Source organism: Calypte anna, chromosome 6, assembly GCF_003957555.1.
Source record: "Calypte anna isolate BGI_N300 chromosome 6, bCalAnn1_v1.p, whole genome shotgun sequence".
NCBI classification, from domain to species: domain Eukaryota; kingdom Metazoa; phylum Chordata; class Aves; order Apodiformes; family Trochilidae; genus Calypte; species Calypte anna.
Window position 1 is genome coordinate 29,913,367 of NC_044252.1, and position 16,119 is coordinate 29,929,485.

The window sequence follows — 16,119 nt, forward strand, 5'->3', positions numbered from 1 at the left end:
TTGGCTGCCACCCTGGGAGGGGACAAGGTCAGAGGGTTTGGTGCTGCAGCCCCTTCAGGAAGAAACTGGGAGACACAGCAGGGACCTGCAGCTATTTAAGGGGAGCTGAGGTCAGTAAGAAGGTGAGCAATATTCTAAACATGAGTGAATCCTGCACCTGGAAAGAGAAAAAATGCTCAGGAGACTGAAAACAGAGGGGGAACTGGCCACCAAGCTCCATTTTGTGTTATCCCAGCACTGGCGTATAAGACTTATTTTTTTTTTTTCATCTTGATAGATGAGGCTGGAGAATGGGAGAATGATCTTGACCTCCAGTTAGTTTTGTGTATCTGAGTCAACTGTTTGCCCTTTCATGGTCAAAAACTCTTCTGCAGCAGCCCTATATTCTGTAAAGCAGCTGAACCCCAGGATGTAATAAAGAAGGTATTAATGCAGGTGTTTCTGTTGCATGGAAAACACAGAATATGCAGTCAAGTTCCCTTTTGCTGTAGAGCTGCATATGTTTTTTATTTTCTATGTATAAATCAGCCTATTTTATTTGTTTTGTAGCAATCTGTAATACATGGATCAGTGTATTCTACAGTAATTTACCCTAATTATTCAGGAATGATACCCTGCTTAGTTGCTGTGACTAATTTTTTTCAGCCTGGTTCTTCTATTAGCTGTGCCATGTAAGGAAGTAAAAAGATGAATCTCATCTTTAATTATCTTGTAGAGCAATCATGATTAATGCCCCACTAATGTCCAAGCAGATTAAGGAATGTTCCTATAGCTGACATCCTGGCAAACTTCCCTTCAAAAGCAATGTAGACTTTGGCTGATTGAGAACCTCAGGACTATGTCCAGATCTCTTCCTTCTCCAAATGAGGTAACCCAACTGAATTCTTTCTGCTTTTTCACACTATTTTTTTTTTTTTTTTTGAGATGACTCCCTTTTTTGTAGCATATCATGTTCTTTCCAAGACACTGGAAGCAAGTGCACCTCACATTTTCTTAAGAATCCTTATTTCATCACCAACATTTGTACTTTATAAGTATGGCTAAGCTTAATTTATGAAGCTTTTTATTATTTTAAACAATTTTTTACATTAATTATAAATTAAATTTTTATTTAACAATTTATTATTATTTTGAATAATATTAATTATTCAAAGTTGTCAAAAATCTTTTGGAAGTCCTGTTTTGCATTCTAAGGTTCAGCCTGCTCTGTGATTACATGTAAAAGGGAACGTGGGCATGCCTTAAGGTTTGGGAGTATCTTCCTTACAGTAAACCCATATTTTTTATTGAGCATACAGCTATGAAAATCCTTCTGAAGGCACCAAACCTTCTCTTGCAAAGTCAGCTGCTGGTGGCTATGTCAACAGCTCAGTAATTTCACAGAAGCAGCCATTAAGTGTTTCCTGCCCTCCTCATGAACTTTGAAAATATTCATTGTTTACTCCCCATGGCAGTGGTGCTGCAGATGCAGAATCCTTTGGTGCTGCTCAGTGCTGGCAGCTGTGGGGAGGGATGATGCTGACACTTCCCCAAGCAGTGTAAAACTTAACCAAGCTTCAAACCAGGTGGGCAGAGGGGAAAACCCCTTCCAGGTGGTTGCAGAGAGGGTCTGGGCAAGAGCTGGCATCAGGATACAGGTCTCTTGAGTCCTCTTGAGGCCTCATCTCCCTGTTGTACCAGGCATTTTTGCACTGTTTCACCCCACCTCCTCACTGTAACCTGCAGAGAAAGTTGTCCTCTCCTGCAGCCAACTTTTGCTTCTTTGGATTCCTGCAAAGATTTCTGCAGCTGAAAGCATTTGACCCAGTTGCCAAGACATAATATTGGAGGGGAAAAAGTGGATGTTGGCTGCAGAAGCTGCTTGTTTCCTACAGTCAATTCACCTGAGCAAATCAAGATTCAAGACCTTTCCAAAATGTTAATGGGATAAAATAACAGTAAAATCCCTTTAGGGAGAGGTCACAGCTCCCCTGGGAGATCAGACGGCCACTTCAGGGGGTAGAAAGAAGGAAGAAAAAAAATTGTGAGTTTTGTTCTCCAAAGTGAAAGCTCAAGACTGCTGGTTCTGCTCTGGGAGGTTTAATGGTGTCACCATATTCAGTGGGTTGTGTCTGTGCTCAGAGAACTGAGTGGGTTTCCTTTTTCTAAAGTTCTGCTGTGCCTTGTTCCTAATTCCAGTCCATTACCCTATTGACTTCCATGAGGCTGCATCAAATACTGACGTGGCATGAAAAAAACCCAATCTGGTGATATTGGTTTTTTTGTTTTTTTTTTTAAACTTGTTCTTTTAAATGAATTAAACTTTTTCAGACAGTTCAGTTGTGTGAGGACTAGCTAAGCTTTAAATCCACATAGGTATCTCCCTGTGATCTGTACAGACTGTGAATGGAGGCTCCCAGCAATAATTACTGCTGGCGAAATACGGGACTAATGAAGGTCTCCAGTTAGCAGCAAACCAAAGAACATATTTTAAATAGCAGGAATATTGTTGGAACTCCCATAAGAATAACAGCATGTAACTGTAGACTTACTTAGTAAGCAATTAGGGTATAAAAAATTAAACATGTTGAAAATATTTTCTGCTTTTTGCTTTATAGCTTAATTTAAACATTTAGGAACAATGTTCTTTACTGCAAAGGCAAATAAATTTTGTATGGGCAAAAGAAAGATATTTCTTAGAAAAAGAAAGATATATCTTATTAAAGATATTTGATTTTCACCTGTGGGTATGTGAATTTGTTCTCCAAAGTCTTATGCATGAGGGACTGTGAACATCTCAATGGTTCCTCTCCCTTCCAAACAGAACACGTGTGACTGCAGACTCAGCCTCTGAAAGGTGACTTGCAAGCAAAGTTTTTATGATTTTCAAGTATTCATCTTATTTTGTTGTTCCATGAGGCACATCCACAAGTCAGTCTGCTTTAAGAACTAGTCTGGGACCTGTTTTGGGAGCATATGAACACCAGCAGGTTTTGCCAGTGGGCAGCTTGGGACCTGAAATATCTGCTCACTTCTTGGTGCAACACACCATGCTGCAGTCTGTGATTTACCAGTTAGTGTTTATAAGTCACTTATGACAATTTCCTTTTCTTTCATCTTGTAAAGCTTCATCATTCAGCTGCTGCTCAGAGTGTTGTTAAGCCTGAGGGTATTAAGTGCTACAGTTGTTTGGTTTTAAAAGCACAGTTTTTATGTGTTTTAGGTGTGTTGTACTCCAGAAGCATTCTCAGAACATCAGACATCTATAATTTCTAAAACTGAGGCTGAAACAAACTTTCTGGTTTGTTTTTAAAGCAACTAGCACAGCTCAGGCTGTAGTTTCCTAGAAGATCTTTGTAGTTAAGGAGATGTTGCAGGCTTCCTTACTGGGGACAAAATGTTTTGCTCTTGCTGATGCTGAAGAGGGAAGTATTTCCTAAATACTTTAATGCCTGTTTAACTGGCATCATGGTCATATATTGCTCCATGTCAAGGCAGGGTATTATTTTATTTGGTTAATAAATGCATTCGAGCAGGTCACTGCTCCTCCTGGGTATGAATGATACCATAGACTGGGTTTCTTAGCCTAAGCATGGGTAAGACAAATACCAGTGGAGTCTGATGGAAAATGTACAGCCTTAATAGATGTGCTGTTAGTCCCTGTTGAATGTTGTTGTTGTATTTATTTTGCTCAGAAAGAGAAAACAAGTAATTAGCCAAGAAAGCTCACAGCTGCATAGCCTACTCCCCTCTCTCCTATACACACACACTCCATTGGTATACACAAAACTGGCACTAATGAAACATAAATAGATCCTTTTCCTGTATGGAAAAGACTTTTAGCATTGAATGGGAATGAGAGCAATAGGATGCTTTAGAAATCCTAATTATTTTGAGTTCCCTGTTTGGATTTTAGGCTTTAAAACCCTCTGTTGTTCCCTATGTGCTGTGATGTCTCCACGGCTTTGCTTGTTTGGTTTTTTTTTTTTTGTTTGTTTGCTTGTTTTAGGTGTTTTTTTAAACCTATCAGGAGATGGGATTCAGTTTAGTTGCTGTTTGTGGATTTTTGGAGCTGTGTTATTTGCTGCAAAAATCTGATCTGGCATTGAAGTTCTTGTTTCGAGGTGGTTGGGGTTGTTAAAACCCTGACCTGAGCCTTTCCTAACCTCAGTCAGAGGTATGTGACACGTGCCTGAAGTTAGGGAAATCCTGAAATAATTGTTCTGAGATGCATCAGTAGCCTCTGGGTTGTTTCAGGAGGTATTTCATTCTTCTGCCTGGTGGTTAAAAGACCCCACGCTGGCTCCTTGTGGGGGCTGGATGATGTTCACCACCTCAATGGGAGCCTCCACACAGAATCATCTGGGTTAGAAAGGACCTCAGAGATCATCAAATCCAACCCTTGATCCATTCCCCCTGTGGTTTCCAGCTGAGTGCCACATCCACTCTCTTCTTAAAAACCTCCAGGGATGAAGAATCCCCCCACCTCCCTGGGCAGCCCATTCCAATGCCTGACCACCCTCTCTGTAAAGAATTTTTTCCTAATATCCAACCTGAACCTCCCCTGGCAGAGCTTAAGCCCATGCCCAGCCAGCCCTTTGGTGGGGCTGTGGTGTGGAGGTGGCTGAGCTCTGATGCCCTCTGGCCTGAAGAAGTTCTGGGCTGCCAAATAGGAAGTGAATTTTATCTTTGTTCTGAAGGCACTGTACCCTGGGAGCAAAAGGACTTTTTTTTCTTTTTTTCCACCCAAAAAACACCAGGAGAAACTTTTCATTGCACAGACAGCTGCAGCCCCTCCATGAGCCAAACCTCCTCCTCCTCCCATGGATTTCTGACCACATCTCCGGTGCCCTCTGCTTCCAGCAACCCTTGATCTGCAACCAAAGCTCTTCCTCCTGCCAGCCACGGAGCCTTTATTCCTGTATCACATCTTTCCAGCCCTAAGGTCAAAGCTGGGTCCCAGCTTCTTTTGCTGTTATCTCCCCTCCCATTTTTAATTTCCCACCTCGGTTCCTAAACCCAGGGTTGCACGAGAGGCTTGGCAGGCTCCCAGCAGGGCCTTTGGGCACCATTCTGTTGTTTCCACATCTCCATATCACCTGCCCCTCTTTTTCTCAAGCTAAAATAGCCACCCCCTTGCTGACCTGGCTGTGCACCAGCTCTCAGCCATTGGTGGTCACATCTATTCTGTTCTCTCCTTCTTCTCCGTGAAAAATGCTATCACCTCCTCTTGTTCTTTCTCCACCTATGGTTACTCTGGAGTCTGTTGCTTTGAAAGGCCAAGAGGCAAGGTGATGAACTCCTGGCATTTATCTCTGTGCCTCTGCAGTGTTTCTGGTCAGAGATGCCTCACGTTCCAGGCATAGCAGGAGCATCACCATGGTGCCCTGTGCTCTTCAGGACCTTGAATAAAATTCAAACAGCCTTTTTGGGTTTTATTTTAAAAGGGGGAAAGGTGATTTGGCTTTAGATAAGACAAGATGGCTCGGCTTACATAGACTGGATGAAATGTGGCAGAATCCTGCCCTTCAGTACCTTCCCAGTAGGAACAAGCTAATGAATTCCCCATTAATTTTCTTGTGAGAAAGAAAACTATCTCTTTCTTCAGAAGAAAATAGTTTTCTTGCTTAGCAAATCATGTTTCCTTCCTAATTCTTCTGTGCTGGTTTAACAATTACCTTTCTGTTCAGACAGTCCCTTGGCATCAGTAAGAAACCTCCTATTTTGAACACCTCTGAGAAGATGATGCACGTGGTCAGGGAAGTGCTAGCCCAAGCTCAACCACATCTTTCCTGTTATCTAGCAGAAACCTTCAGACTTTCTGCACGCTGTGTGGAATTTCCTCTTCTGTCTGGCTGAATTTTTGGAGAGCTTTAAACCTTGGCAGTGGCTCTGCAAATTTTTTTTTTTTTTCGGGGGAACTTGGTAGAAGTTGAGCTGAAATGGTGAATTCTAATGAAAGTAAAGCATTGTTGTTGCTTTTTGCTGTCACTTTGCCAGCATTGTGGCTCTTTCTGTATACCTGGGGCTGCTGGATCCCCAGCTCTGCAGAGCAGCTCTCAGTGAGTCCCTAAAGCTTTGGGCTCTTGAAGCTTAACCAAAAAAACCCTTGCCTAGGAACTCTTTCCTTTTCCAGGATGTGCACAGGTAGACTGCAGCAGGGAAGGTGGAGGGTGGTTTAAAGACAATGATAAATTGTTGAGAGGTCCTTTCTTTCTATAGGCAGGGCTGTCATGTACAGGAATCATTAAAAATGGTCCCCAAACTGCTTGTATTTGTTGGTGGCAAAGCTGCAAGGGCCTGGTGACTGAGTTAGATAAACTTTGAAGTGCCTAATTGTTCTGTTTTTCAAATTCAGCCCCACAGAAATGTTCAGTGCTTTAATAACGGTTTCCTTAGAAAGTTCAAAATGTTTTACATGTCACAATGCCAGAAAAAATAACTCGTAGGGAAACAAAACAAATATCTAATTCTTAATGGGAAAGGTCACTTTTCTATCCCTTCCCTCCTACCTGCTGGAAAGAGCTGTTTAACTGTATGTGCCTGGCCATCTCAAGAGGTGCCCCCTCCAGCTTTTTTGCCTTCATCTCCCTCTTGGCAGGGAGCATTTCAGTCTCTTATCATATCCCTGGGTTCCTTTGTGTGTGTGGAAACAGCTGTTGCCACATATTTATCATGAAGTTATGAGCAGCCCAGCAGCACAGCGAGGAGAACCTCGCCGGCCTTAGCAGATAGGAACACCCTAAAAGCAATCATGGGTGTTTCCAGCTGTCCTCCCCAGTGCTGCCAGGGGACACTTAGCTTGCCAAAAACCAGGCCAAGGTGCAGGGAGCTCCCACTTTGTTTTCTGTCTTCAGTGGGCTCACGTCCCCACCAAAACTTGAGGTCCCCAGCACAGCGTGAGGTCACGTAAGCAAAAAGCATCGGGGAAGTATTGGGGCAGGGATAAGGTGAGGACATAGGATGGTGTTCAGAGGACATAGGATGGTGTTCAGATCTTAATTGTGCCTGCTTGGCAAGCTGATGGGGTAGCTGGAGTCTAATCAGAAATTCTGGGGGACAATTGGTGTCCCCAGTACACAATGGGAGGGGATTTGCATACTCAGGCACACAGAGAGAGAGAGGAAGGCTCCACTTGACAGAGTGGATATTTTTGCATCCAGTGATTTGCTTCCAGTGTTGGCAAAGAGACTGCAGATGCCTTTGCAAGTAGTCAGAGAAAGTGAAATTACAGAAAGGAATCAAAATGGCAAATCAGGGAATAATTATTTCCATAATGTCTCTGTGTTCAGACACGTGTCAGACATGCCTACACACACTTACACACAGAAATAGGCAGTCACCTACACACAGATAGTTCCAGAGAATTAGTCCCCTCGCACTGATGGCTGAAACCCCCTGAACCTCCTGGGGGAGACATCAAATAGTGTTTTCCCAGCTGTGATTTCTCTTCTTTTGCTGCAGCCTTTCCTGGGGCTCTCAGCTGGCCTTCCTGCTGTAAGTTCCAGTTGTTCCCTCTTTATCTCAAGGTCCGTGGGTTCTTCTCCTGATGCCATCACCCCCCTTTCTCCTTGCAGTACAATCTGACGTGTGTGTAACCTTCTTCTTTCCCTTGTGCCTTTTGTAATGTTTGATTCCTGCACAAAACCCCCTCTCTTTATTTTTTTCCACAGCCATCTCTTCAAGGAGTGTAACCTTCTATCTCCTGCCACTTGATATGTTCCCAATTAAAACAAAGGGAACGTTTTGCAGAATGCTACAAAAGCCCATGAAGCTTTAGGACCTCTTGTAAATGTTTTATGATAAATACTATTCAGGAATCTTTGGAGCACACCTGCACTGCAGCTGGCTCTCCAGTGAAGGCTTCTTGTTTGCCTGAAGTGCTTTACTTTTTTATTATATATGTAATTGGGGCTGTTTGTGTATTGAATTAAGCACATAAGAATTGTAGGCAATTGTGCCTAAGAAAAAGTGGTGTCTTGGATAGTACTGATCTCCATAATCTGATTTGTTTGGGTTTGTTGGGTTTTTTTTGGTAAGAATAACTAGAGCCAGATGTCTGAGGCCATACTGCTTTGACTATCCCATAATAAAATAGTTGGAAAGGTTGGTTTTTTTGTTTTGTTTTTTGGTCCCACTAGCCAGGGATCACCCACCAGCTGAAGGCTAATGCTTAGCACTGATTTTTGATGTGTTTGACCCAAACTCCCACACATTTCCATGTGTTCCTAATAGTTTCCTAGAGATTCAGCCTCGTGCTGAGAAGCTGAACTGCCCCGCCAAGTGACTTTCTGCAGGCACCTGGACAAAGTAGCCAGAGAAGCAGCAAATCCTATTCTTAGCTCAGCATGCTGGTTATCTGTGAGAGGACAGCCTGCCAGAAATGTCTGGTGACATATTTGTCCAAGGGAGGGAGGTTCTTTTGCCAAGATGCTGTGGGTGCTGCTTTATGGAGTTGAGTTTAGAAGGTGAAAAATCTGTGACATGTGAACTGAAAAACACAGCTGTTGTTAAAGTAAGTAATAAGGAGCTGTTCCCAGTAACACACATATTCAAGATACAGATTTTTTTAAAAAAAAAAAATATTTTTTAAGTATCAGGAAATTAAACAGTAAATGCTGCAGTGTCAGCCAAAGTTAATTCTACCTAATACTTTTGGCTTGGCCACCAGAGGTGGTAGCTAGCTGCATGTGCAGTTAAGTGCTGGTTTTATTTCCTTTCATTTTAAACTTAAAGCCCTTTATGCAGGTTCAACATTCAGGGACTTGTGCTTGACCCCAGCCCAGCACTTTGGGCTGTGTGTGTGTAACCTGGGGGTGAGTTCTTGTTCTGGTTCTCCCTCTGTGGCTGCTCTGGAGCAGTTATAGATTTGGGACCAACTTCAGGACTAGAGTCTGGCTTCACAGCTTGCTCAGAGACAGCCTGTGCCTGAGGGTTGCCCCGTGGTGCCTTTGCTGGCTCAGGATGGCACCTGCTTACAGAGCCTCATCAGTTTTGCAAGCCACTGGGGACAAAAACCAAACCAGCAGTTTAAGAGTAATTGCAATACCTGGCAAACAGCTGCTCCCTCTTGTCTCGGATCAGGGCTGCTTTGCTTTGCTGCAGGACGTTCAGTCTGCCATAGGCTCTGCCAAGCTTCCACTGAGGTCTTTTGAAGCCCCCACCATTTGCAGGCACCTACCCCACACCCCTCCTGTCCCAGGAATGCCCCAGCAGTGAATACAGTTTGTTCACTCCATCTGTTTCCAATAGCCCCACAGCCAGATGCTTCCTTTGGGTGGTCTGAAGCCTTCCCTGAGCTGCCTGAGCCCATTTCTGCCCAATTCCCTTTGGCTGGGTGTGGAGGAGCAGGAAAACCTTCCTCTTCTGCTCCCCTCCTTCCCTGGGATGAGAACTCTCCGGTGAGAACTCCACAACACCAGAGGCAATTTTTTTTTGTCCCTCTCCTATATTTTTTAGCAGTGGGGGCCAGCCAGGATTTAGGCTAAGGCATGTAATAGTTTGGATGATCCCCCCATAGGAGGGGATTTAGCAGTGGGAGTCCCTCAGAACTGTGTGGGTTGGGGCTGATGCTGGCAGAATCCATCATTCTGGAGCTCCTCCTGGGGGATCTCTGTCCCCCAGTGACTGTGAACTGGGTGCAGTTCTGGTGCTGAGGGTTACACCACTATTTAGGATGTCTACACCAATGTAGACACAAGAGGTAACTGTGGCTTCTGGATTGTTTGCTTTAACCATAAGAAGAGGTCAAAGCTGCTCTCTGTGGACAGGTTTTGGCTGTTCTCACCTGTGCCCTGAAAACTGAATGGCAGAGTATTATTGTTTTGGATTCTTGAAGTCATGGGCTTCATGTATGGATATAACATAAAAAGTCACTTCAGTTCAGCAGAAAAATATTTGGACCCCCTAGGCAAGGAATTGTTTTTAATTATCTGCATCTTGGGTAACAAATCTGTTCTGATAAATGTGGACAATATAAAGTCCATTGTTGTTGGCACCCAAAAATAATAGATAAGTTGTCTTGGGCAGTTCCAGTGGATGATGTCCAAAGATGACAGGCTTTTGCTGCTGATAAGTTCAAAGTAAAAGTAGTTTTTTAGGTATATAGGAAAATTGTTGTTACTTCTGAGTACTGAGTGTTCCTACTCCAGTTACATAAGAACAAACAGTGACGAAGTTGGCTTGAAGCCTTCTTCAAGGTTTGTTTGGATCACAAAGAGAGTTCCCTACTCTGTAAAAAGAGAAAACTGGGTTGATTTCACACTTGAAGCCATTCACTATGAGTGTCTGGAGCAGCACCTGGCAGAGGTCCCACTATCACAGAATGAAGGCACCGAATTGTGTATCAAAAATACAAGAAGAGCAAAGCAGCCAGGCAGGACATCTCTGTCAAGGAAATGGATGCCCCATTCATCCAGCCTTACAGTATGTTTTTCTTAGACATCCTGTGCCTCCTTCAGGCTTTTGAAATGAAACATAACAACTTGTTCCTGCAGACAAAGCCTGGTGTTCATTTGTACTCACCAGGTCAGTTTTTCATCTGGGTGTGGGCAGGGAACCCACTCCACTGAACCAGAGTATTGCAGGGAGACCTTCCCAGGCTAAGGCAAGATGGAAAAAAAATTGCTTCTAATCCCTAAACATGAAATTAAAAGCCAAATAATTAGACTTTAGAAGTCATGGCTTGGGCTTATAGATAAAGTTTTCAGGCAACTGACATTTTTGTGGTTTACCTCCCTTCTAGCTAGGTTCCATCTGGGGAAGTGTGAGTGCTATGTATGAAGGGCTGGGGAGAGGTCCAGTTCTGTTTGATGCCCAAACTCCTTCAGTGCCTGTAGCAAGGCATCTTGTCACCTTTCCTTCTGTTTCCCTGGCAATAAAAACCAAGCCCAGTTTCCCACTAGGATGGGTGCATCATAAGATATTTTAGAAGTTCTTTAAGATCTTCATAGCAAACCCTCTGCTTCTTCAGTAGAATAAAAGCTGTTTACTCCTGGATGTGGTTGTTGCTGTGATACATTCTCCAGCTTTGTGTATCTCTTTTTTTCAGCAGTCCCTTCTCAGGGGTGTTTCTCCTGTTTCTCTTGATGCAGGGAGCAGGGCAGTTCCACATTTAACTCTCATTCACCTTAGAGCTGATAAACCAGCTGATTAAAATTCAATCAAATTGAGCCTGAGCTTCACTCCCTTTCACTCTGCCTTGGTAAGATGGTGGGAGATGAATAGCAGATCTCTTCCTCTGCATAGACATGCATGGAAACTTCTGAAAGCAGGTGGCCAAAAGGGATTGGGTCAGGTTTGAATACAGTAGCTTCAAGGCTCCTTTTGACACCTCAGGAATTAATGGGAAAATTAGGTTTTGCCTTTGAACTTGCTTAATCTGGGGTACAGATACAACTTCACTGAGCTGCCACGTAAGTGCTGCAGAATTTGTGGCCAGTTCTGGGATCCAGAGCATCATCCTACATTCCTCTGTTGTGAATGTTTTCTGTGATTAACTGGCAGAGGGAGCCCTGGCTAGTCTGAGAGCTTTCTCTGACTGTTTACTACCGTTATAATAAAATATTTGACCCATACAGTAACAGCATTAGCGTTGGGTCCAAACCAAAATCTTTGGATTCAAAATGCTTTGAACTTTGGGAAATGCTCAGACCCAAATTTTGTGGCTTGGCTCAGGCTCTGAATGACACGAAACCAAATGTGTCTAAGATTAAAAATCCTTTAAAGTCAGAAGCTTTGCTTTTGAAAGAATTTCACTTTTTAAATTTCCACTTTTTGCATGCTGCTTAGGACTTTGCAAATTAAAGTCAGGGTTGTCCAGAGATTTTTATTTCAAAAGTCTTTCATATAGGTGTGTTAATTTCATAGGCTCCTAATGTAGTGGAAACCAATATTTCCCCTTTGATTTTTGGTTACGTTTTCACCTCTGTAGTGGGATGCAGAATTAACATGGTTGTAGACTTGGTGTTTGTAGGCTTCAAGCCTTTTTTTTTTTTTTTCTGTGTAGATAGGTGCATAGTTTTCTGTGCTCTATACTGGCAAAAATAGTGGTGGTATGGTTTTAATTTAAAGTTGGTCTTGTAATCTGAAGCTAAACATCTTAAGTGTCCATCTGATGCTTTCCCTTTGGAGATCTGTGTGCTATTGAAGCTCTGATGTGCAAAGTCCACTGCATGCCAGACTCTGTATTTTACAGAGAAATCCCTGGTGTGTGTGCCCTGGGTAGGGAAAGCAAGAAATGCTGCCAATAGCTCGAGAAGGACTTGAGGGCTGAACTTTTTTGCTTTGATATTAGTTTGTTACTTGACAGATGGCAGCCTAATTATCCGGGTGGTTTATTTTTGAGAAGAGTGCAAGTGTTTTCAGCTCTTCTCTGCAGCAGCTACCTTCTGCCTTTCCAAAAAGCCAGATCACTGGCATTTCTCTTAACCTTTCTGTTTACCCCTATTTTAAACAAAGATTAAGGGGACCTCCCCAGAAAGTTGATGGTTTAAGTCCTTTGAGATCCTCAGTGGCTGGATCCGTGTGAGAGGGAGGAGGTACATGCTGGTACATCTTGGGGATGTGTGAGATTGGCACAAGCAGAGAAACATGGGTTTCATTTTTCAGGGCTCCCTCCTCTCCCTGCCAAGAAACTTCCCCATCAGCCTTTTTGTCTGCAAAGCCATGAACAGCCACCAAGTTCCTTGATTTTTCAGCATCACCCCTTTACTGCCCCAGCTGGGAACCGTGATGGATTGCCCAGCACCCTCCCCATGGTGGGATCCCCTCTACAGGCACCCTGGATACCTTCTCCCTGCTCTCACTGGGATGGTGGAAGCTCAGCAGAGAGTCTTGCAAATGCTTCCTGGTCAGAAGAGACCAAGGAGCTGCTTCTGGAAGCTTGTGGGCTTGGAGCTGACCCGTGGTGGAGGCTGGCTCCATGCCTTCTCCTTGGAGGGAATGGGGAACAGCAGCTTGGGCACAGCAACCCCACTGCTGCTTATTTGTAGCAGCTGAAGACCTGGCCTGGGTAACTGGAAGAGACACAAAACATTCCTGAGCCTGGAGGGGATCCAGAGCTCAATTTTGGGCTTAGGAGTCTCTCCATATTCTTCATTTTGGTGTTGGTGAGGTTCATATTTGTATTCACTTTAGAGGGCTGTCAGGAGGAAACCAGATCAGCTCAGACAGATTGTGGTTAGTGCTTCTTGTAATGCTGAACACAAGCTCTCCAGTTCCTTGAGATTATCACCACTGGCAAAAAAATTAAAAAAAAAATAAAGGAAAAATAAGGCAAAACCAGAGCTGGGTACATTGCACTGATAAATATGAGGGTGGTAGCTATCCACAGGCATACATTCTAGACATACCTTTATATGTCCTGTCTGAGGAAAAAATTACTTCTAAAGTGTGTTTCCTAATTCATCATCCAGACCTCACAGTCTGAACAAAACAGCAGGGACTCAGTCAACTAATCTTCTCCTAAAGATAATATCATGATATTTTGGGGTGGTTTCTTTAACAAGCTCTAGATGCATTGCTCAACATGAAAAAGGCCAAGGTAAATTATTTTCCTCTAGAAATGCCAGCTGCAATAAATCCTTCCTCCTTGCCACTCCTGTAATGGAGGGCTTGGCATTTGAGAGCCCTCAGCTGTTGACTCACCTTGCTTCCAGAATTCCCCATCCTGCCAGCTCCATCTCCCAGTGCTGCCCTGCACTCTCCTGGGATGTTTCACCAGGGACCTTTCCTAAGCCTTTCCTGTGCTCCCAGCCCCGTGGTCTCCAGCTGATCTCCAGTAGCATCCAAAAAGCTATCTTGACATTTGCAGCTCTTCAGGGATCCGGATTATCATCTGCCACATTAAACTCCTCTCTCTCTTTATCCACAGCCCCTGGAAAAGCCTCTTTCAGCTGACTGGCCCATACTTTTGGTGCAGGCTGTGCTGTGGTGGCACAGTGTGTGTGTACTTTGGGGTGTGTGCTGATGGAGCTGAGGACAGCAGCTCCCTGATACTGCTTTACAACATCAGATATATTTGCTGGTGTGTAATGGCAGGTCCTGGCTCTCATGTTTATTCTCTGGCCACTGTTGCCAGTGGGGTTCAGGCTGTACCTACAGGAATGCTTTTTTTTTATGCATTTTGCATGTTTTAAACCAGAGTGCACCCTGCTCTTTGTCCCTGTCATCAGAGTTCCCTTACACCAAGCTGTCTTGCAAGCCATTTTTGTCTCCAAACTGGAAAAAAAAAAATGCCCAGCTACTCACCTAGCTTCCCTTGCTGCTCTGGGTGATGCTTCACCAGCTCATCCCTACCCCTGGCTGCTGGGGATGTTTCAATATTATTTAGAAATAATAATTTATGGTGTTTTTTTTTAAAGAATGGGAGGAAGATAGTCAAGTTTGTGCAGACTGGACTGACAGTATGAAATGCAGATTTGTGCTCTCTTCTCTGTTACCACTGGAAAAGAAGAATGCCAGGGGTTGGGCACTCTGGGTCTGGCACAGCTGCCAGGGGCAAGTGGCTTGGCCACCCCCAGCCCCACAGGACATAAAGGTTGTCTGGCCCAGGGTTCATTCTATTGCTACCAGACTTCAACAAAAGTAAATACATGGAGTGTTAGACAGCCTGAGGGGAGAAAGAGGATGAAAATTACGATGCCCACAGATGGAGAAGGGAGGTTATATGTGTTGGTAATGAGTAATTTAGAACATCTGCAGACTTTTTCTTTTTTTTTTAATAAGTGTTTTCCATTTCTTTGTGGTAGAGCCTTTTTAAAAAAGGCCTGAAGGTAATTTTGCATCCAGCAAGAGGTGAATTTAAAGCCTTGGATGCCTTTCATTTCATCAGTGCTGGAATCCAGCGTTCCAAACTGGAATCTGAGTTTTGCTTCAATAATCTCAGTTTGCCAAGGCTGTGTAGGGAAGAAAACTCACCCAGCCTCCCACCCACACCCAAAAAAGTTGGCTGTGTATGTATAGAGAGACCTGCCACTTCCCATGGCAGCTTTTGCTGACTGATGCTGTGTCACTTAGTGCTCTGAGGAGCCCCAGTGCAATCCCCAAGATGCACAGACCTGGTACAGGCTGCTGTGTTGGCTCTGCCTTTGGGTTTGGGTATGCAGAGGTTCCCAATTTCACTCTGCTAACACTTTCCCTCTCTGTCCCCACAAGCACAGTGACATCAGTAGCACTTACAGTGTCCTTTTCATTCAGAAGTGTATAGAGATTTTGAAAAAGTTAAAAAAAAAATAATCTAAATAATCCTCTGCTTGCAGAAACAAATCTTCAGGTTATTCTGCAGCACAGCAATTCCCCAGTGCTTGGGACAGGACCAGCTGGACCTGTTTAATACTCAGCTTTCAATTTTTTTTTATTTTTTTAAGATCTGATCTGTATTAGAATTTTGAGCATGTCATTCCTTTGTTGTCATCTTTCAAGAGAGGAGATGTTTCTCCTTCCACATCCTCAATTTAATCAGGAGGCTGAAAATAGGTATGTGGGGATTCCGGTGTCATTTATTTTCCCCTATTAGGAAATGAGTCACAAGTTAAGTGACAACAGTGGCTCCAATCAGAGGGAATCAGAGCCTCTGGATGCCAAGGACTCATCTGCTAATTATGCCTTCTATCTGCACAGCCTTACAGCCATCCTCTGGTTGCTTCTATGACTCTTTCTCCCCAGCAAGCTGAAAAGGGCATCTCCCTCTTTGTCAGCGAGGACACATCCTGAGAGGTCCTGAGGGCTTTTGCATCCCAAGGAACTGAGCAGGCAGCAGGGATGGGCAGCACTGCTCAGCATGAAATCCATCACAGAAGCACCTATTGGCAGAAGCACTTGTAAAATTACCCATCAATATCTCAGCATTTCAGCTGCCACGTCCTCATTGCACTGCTGGAAAGTCACGTGCAGGGCTCTGGCTTTACTGGAAAGAGGGCTTGAGGGATCATTTCTCTTTCCTGGGAGACAGGGAGTGTTCAGTGTTCAGGGTATTCAGCTTCACACCAGTGCCTCTTCCACCTGTAAGTCCTCTTCAGTTCAGCAGACTGCTCAAGGTGTCCACTGGGCACTGCCTTAAGATGCTAAATATTAAAACACTGCAAAAAATCAAATCTTTTATTTGTTGCTCAGGCCCTTTGCCTCAGCACTATAGTCCTT